The sequence below is a fragment of the Gossypium hirsutum genome, chromosome A02, assembly GCF_007990345.1.
Source record: "Gossypium hirsutum isolate 1008001.06 chromosome A02, Gossypium_hirsutum_v2.1, whole genome shotgun sequence".
Classification (NCBI taxonomy): Eukaryota; Viridiplantae; Streptophyta; class Magnoliopsida; order Malvales; family Malvaceae; genus Gossypium; species Gossypium hirsutum.
The window spans coordinates 35,842,741-35,849,137 of NC_053425.1; the positions used below are offsets into that span (position 1 = coordinate 35,842,741).

Sequence of the window (6,397 nt, forward strand, 5' to 3'; positions counted from 1 at the left end):
GATATCTGCAAACCAAGGTACCTTAGAGTTAGATATAACCGAGAGTTGTTCTTCAGGAAACAAGTCATTTATCTCACTCTCATCGAGCTCTTTGATATGTGGATTTTCAAGCCTAGAAAAGTGGTCTGCCGCAAGGTTTTCAGCCCCTTTCTTATCCTGAATTTCCAAATCAAATTCATGTAAAAGTAGAATCCATCTTATGAGTCGAGGTTTTGCATCAGACTTAGTTATGAGATAACGAAGAGTTGAATGGTCAGTGTAAACGACAACTTTAGATAATAAGAGATATGTTCTAAATTTATCGAATGAAAAAAGCATAGCTAGTAATTCTTTTTCCATGGTAGTGTAGTTTTCTTGTGCAGCTGTTAAAGTCTTGCTAGCATAATAAATCGGTTGAAAATGCTTGTCTCTTCGCTTTATAAGAACTGCACCGACTGTAAAACCACTTCATCACATATTAGTTTAAAGGGCGAATTCCAATCAGGTGCAATTATAATTGGAGCATTGATTAATTTATCTTTAAGAGTATTAAATTATTCTAAACATTCCTGATCAAAATTGAAAGGTACGTCTTTTTCTAGTAGTTTTGTTAAAGGCTTAGCTATTTTAGAAAAATCTTTAATAAATCTTCTGTAAAACCCAACATGTCCTAAAAAGCTTCTAATAGCCTTAAGTGAACTAGAAGGAGGTAATTTTTCTATGGTCTCAATTTTTGTTTTATCAACCTCAATATCTTTACTAGAAATTTTGTGGCCTAATACAATCCCTTCTCGAACCATGAAGTAACACTTTTCCCTATTAAGCACAAGGTTCATCTCCTTACATCTCATTAGAACTCGTTTTAAATTTTTAAGGAAAAGATGGAAAGAATTACCAAATACCGAGAAGTCATCCATAAATACCTCTATATGTCTTCCACAAGTTCATCAAAGATGGCTAACATGCAGCGCTGAAACGTGGCAGGAGCATTACATAATCCAAAAGGCATTTTACGATAAGCAAGCGTACTGTATGGACATGTAAATGTCGTATTCTCTTGATCCTCAGGAGCTATCAGAATTTGAAAGTAGTCAGAGAGTCCGTCTAGGAAACAATAATACATATGCCTAGATAATCTTTCCAACATTTGATCAATGAATGGTAAGGGAAAGTGATATTTTCTCGTGGCATCGTTCAATTTCCTTTAGTCAATGCAAACTCTCCAACCTGTGATTGTTCTTGTTGGAATTAATTCTTCTCATTGGCTACAACAGTCATGCCTCCCTTCTTTGGAACAACCTGCACAGGACTTACCCAAGTACTGTCAGAAATAGGATAAATAATTCCAGCATCTAGAAGTTTAATTTCCTCGACTTTAACAACTTCTTTCATGTTGGGACTTAGTCGTCTTTGAGCTTGCACACACAATTTATATTCATCTTCCATTAAAATTTGTGGGTGCAGAACGAAGGACTGATCCCTTTAATGTCAGAAATCTTTCAAGCTAAGGCTCTTTTTGCACCCTCAGTACTTGTAATAACTCACTTTTCTCATTGGGTTGCACGTTGGAAGCAATAATCACTGGTAGTGTTAAATTATCTCCGAGGAACGCATACTCTACGTGATCTGGTAATTGCTTCAATTCCAAATTGGGAGGTTCTTCAATAGAGGGTTTTTGTTTTAGTTCGTCGTTCATTTCATACCTCATATTTCTTCTGTCTTGGGAAAGACTTGTTAAAGTTTAAATCAATTTTTACCTTCCCTATTTTAGTGGTATCGTCATCAGCCTCCTCTCCTTGGACAAGACACAGTTCCAACGTGTCTTTATGAATGATTTCCTGAAGAGAATCTTGAATAGAATGACCAATAAAGTTAATAAAGTAACAGGAATCATCTTGTTCTCTAGAGAATCACATAGCATCATAAATTTTAAAAATAATTTCTTCGTCACCTACCCTAAGAACAAGTTTACCGTCACCCACATCAATGATAGCTCTAGCAATAGCTAAAAATAGGCGACCTAAAATTAAAGGTACCTCAACATCTCATCGATGTCAAGCACAACAAAATCAACAGAGAATATGAATTTATCTACTTTCACAAGGACATCTTCAATAATATCCCTAGGATACTTAACAGATCTATCAGCTAATTGAATACTTAGCCTAATGGGTTTTGGTTCCCCAAGACCAAGCTGATTGAACATTTTATAAGGCATCAAATTAATACTGGCACCTAAATCAGCTAATGCTTTTTCAATATTCAAACTACCAATTATATAGGGAATAGTGAAACTTCTTGGGTCTTTCAACTTAGTTGGTAGCTTGTTTTGAAGAATAGCTGAACATTCCTTATTGAGTTCCATGGTAGATAGTTCTTCAAACTTCCTTTTATTTGTTAAAAGCTCCTTCGAAAATTTAGCGTAGTAGGCATCTACAAAATAGCTTCAACAAAAGATAAGTTAATATGTAGCTGTTTAAAAAGTTCAAGAAATTTACCAAATTGTGCATCCATACGGTCTTTCTTCAACTTTGTGGATGTGGGATCGGTGGTTTATATTATTTAAGTAATGGTGTTACACTTACGTTAGAATTTACTCCTCACCCTTCGCTTATCAGCTTCTTGTGGCATCTTCTTTCAGCTTCAACCAATACGTTCCCATTCCTTAGTGTATTTGCCTTCACATGCTCTTTTGGGTTAGGCTCGGTGTTACTAGGTAGACTACCTTGTTGCCTTTCGGAAACTAATTTAGCCAACTTTCCAATTTGATTTTCAAGCCCTTGAATCTATGCTTGTTGGTTTTTCAATGTTGTCTTGGTATTTTGAAAATGCGTCTCTAACACCAAAATAAATTTTACTAGCATATCTTCAAGATTCGGTTTCTTCTCTTGCTGGTAGAGTGGTTGGAAGCATGGAGGGGGTTGTGGTCTTTGATTCCCTTGGTTACCCCATGAAAATTTGGGTGGTTCCTCTATCCTGCATTATACGTGTTACTATAAGGATTATTTGGAGGTTTAGAGTTATTACCCATATAATTCAGTTGTTCATTTTCCATGCTAGGACTGTAAGGTAGATAATCTGAAGTATTCATCCCTCCTCTATTTATGTCGCATTGCATCACCAGATGTACCTGTATAGAAACACATAAACCATTAATCTTTTTATTTAAGAGCTCTACCTGGTTTGATAACATGGTGACCGCGTTGAGGTTGAAAATAGCAGCGACTTTTGTCAGTTTTGTCCTCATGACTTGCCACTGATAATTATTTAGTGACATCTCTTCAATGAACTCATAAGCCTCTTTAGGTGTTTTGTTATTTAGGGTTCTGCCGGCGACTGCATCAATCAGTTGTCTAGTTGAGGGGTTCAAACTATTGTAGGAAGTCTGAACCTGTAATTATAAGGTAACCCATGGTAAGGGCACCTTCTCAATAAATCCTTATACATCGCCCATGCATCGTATATGGTCTCTAATTCCATTTGCACAAAGGAAGAGATATCATTCCTCAACTTTGCCATCTTGGCCAGCGAAAAGTATTTCAACAGAAACTTTTCGATTATTTGCTCCCATATAATGATGGACCCTCGTGGTAGAAAGTTCAACCACTGTTTTGCTTTATTCCTCAATGAGAAGGGAAATAACCGAAGGTGAATGGCATCATCAGAAATGCCATTAATTTTGAAAGTATCACAGTAATCTAGAAAGTTAGTCAAATAAGTATTTAGATCATCATCTTGCAAACAATCGAATTGAATAAACTATTGGATCATCTGCATGGTGTTCGGCTTCAGTTTGAAGTTATTTGCAGTAATAGCAGGTCTCACAATACTCGATTCAGCCCCCGCTAAATTAGGCTTGGCTAGTCGTACATAGTACGAGGAGCAGGATTTTGATTTTAGGATTCGCGGCAACTATAGGAGGTAGCGAATTATTCTGATTTTCAGCCATCTCCTCGGTAATATTGGTATTTTCCTCTTGCTCTTCCTCTATATACTGTAGACTCCGTCTTATCTCTCTACGATTTCTGAGAGCTGTGCTTTCAATTTCCCTATCAAATAATAGAGGTCCTAATGGGTTTCTTCTAGTCATAAACTAAAAGAACTTGCAATAAGCAAATAAGGGAAATAGTTAGTAAATTAAAGTAAAAACAAAAGTAAAAATAAGAATAAAAAATAAAAAATGACTAAAGTAATAAAAATTAAGTGTTCCTAATATTTTAGTCCCCAGCAACGGCGCCAACAACTTGATGGGTTACGAAACTAACTAATATTTCGACGAACGCAAGCGCACCTATCAAATAGTAGTATAGCTATGGTGAGTCCGGAATATTGTATCCACAAGAACTAAAAGTACTAGTAATAACTATTTTTCTATTATTTAGCCTAATAATTAAAAGAAGTGTTTTAATCTAAAATTAAACTAATTAACTATGAACGCGATAGAGATCGAATTGGGAAAATACTTAAGAAAACCAATGAGAGACATAATACCCACGAAAGAATCCACCTAGACGTCACTTATTATTCTGACTCTGAATCAAACAATTTTTTCACTTGTCTTAATCTGTAGAAATCCTTAAATTATGTTAATATCTCTTTCGAGACTAAGAACAATTGACTCTAGGTTGATTAATTGAAATCTCTTTCTAATTAAAACCCCTATCGTCACATTAACTCGATCTATGGATTCCCCTATTTTATTTGACTCTAATCTGGCAGATTTATGTCGTCCTATTTCTAGGATTGCAATCAACTCCGCTCAATTATGCTAGATCTACTCTTAAACAGGGACTTGTTTCAAATGTGGTTCTCAAGAGCATTTTATCTAAGATTGCCCTAAAATGGCTGAGAAAGAACAATTTCCAAGTGCAAGGCCGAGTAATACTACCAATAGAGGTAGGCCACCGAGAAATATCGGGAACAGAACTAACAGTAAAGGTGTGACAAAAGATACAGCCATGAAATCTAAGGCTAGAGCACCTACTAGATCTTATGCCATTCGTGCTCGTTAGGATGCGTCATCTCTCGATGTGATTACTGGTACATTTTCTCTTTATGATACTAATGTTATTGCATTGATTGATCCTGGATCGACTCATTCTTATGTTTGTGTGAATTTGGTATCTAGTAAGAATTTGCTTGTTGACTTTACTGAGTTTGTGATTAAAGTGTCAAACCCCTTAGGCAAGTATATACTAGTTGATAAAGTTTGCAAGAATTGTCCTTTGATGATTCGAGGTCACTGTTTTCCTGCTGACTTAATGTTGTTGCCATTTGACTAATTTGATGTTATTTTGGGTATGGATTGGTTGACATTACATGATGCCATAGTAAATCGTAGATAGAAAACTATTGAATTGAAATGTGAAAATGGTGAAGTTCTTCAGGTTGAAACCGATGAATCGAATGAATTGCTTATTGTCATTCCGTCTATATCTGCTCAGAGGTACGTAAAGAAAGGTTGTGAAGTTTATCTTGCTTATGTGTTGAATACAAAAATGTCTGAATTGAAAATTGAATCAGTGTCGGTAGTCTGTGAATATCCGGATGTGTTTCAGAGGAGTTGCATGGGTTACCTCCGATCAGAGAGGTTGAGTTTGCTATTGACTTAGTACCTAGGACTTCATCGATATCGATTGCTCCGTATAGGATGGCTCCGACTAAATTGAAAGCTCAGTTGCAAGAGTTGATAGATAAGGGCTTTCCGAGATCGAGTTTTTCTCCCTGGGTGCTCTAGTGTTATTTGTAAAGAAGAAAGACGGATCTATGAGACTTTGTATCGATTACCGATAGCTCAACAAGGTGACTATAAAGAACAAGTATCCTTTGCCGAGAATTGATGATTGTTTGATCAATTGAAAGGAGCAATGGTATTCTCAAAGATTGATTTGAGATCTGGCTACTATCAATTAAGAGTTAAAGAGTCAGATGTGCCGAAGATTGCTTTCAGGACAACTTATGGGAATTATGAATTTCTTATTATGCATTTCAGACTAAGTAATGCTTTTGCATTTCTATGGACTTGATGAATCGAATTTTTCGACCGTATTTAGATAAGTTTGTGGTTGTGTTCATCATCCTGATTTATTCTCAAGATGAGTCCGAGCATACCAAGCACTTGAGAACTGTATTGCAAATGTTGAGAGATAAGAAATTGTTTACTAAATTTAGTAAAAGTGAGTTTTGGCTCTGAGAAGTCAGATTTTTGGGACTTATCGTTTCAGGTGATGGTATTCAGGTTGATCCAAGTAAGTTTTCGGCAATTGTTGAATGGAAACCGCCAAGGAATGTATCTGAAGTTAGAAGCTTTTTGGGTTTAGTCGGTTATTATCAATGTTTTGTCAAAGGAATTTTGATGATTGCTACTCCTATGACGAAGTTGCTACAAAAAGATGTTAAAGTTTTGAGATATTGAAAG

At 35.9% G+C, this 6,397-nt stretch overlaps 1 non-coding gene across 1 annotated transcript; it reads left to right on the plus strand.

Moving 5' to 3' along the window:
* Positions 1–3,385: 3,385 nt before the first annotated feature.
* On the plus strand, positions 3,386–3,492 carry LOC121217594 (small nucleolar RNA R71). The gene has a single exon (XR_005913728.1). It is a non-coding gene; the product is annotated as a small nucleolar RNA R71 (small nucleolar RNA).
* The last annotated feature ends 2,905 nt before the right edge of the window (positions 3,493–6,397 follow it).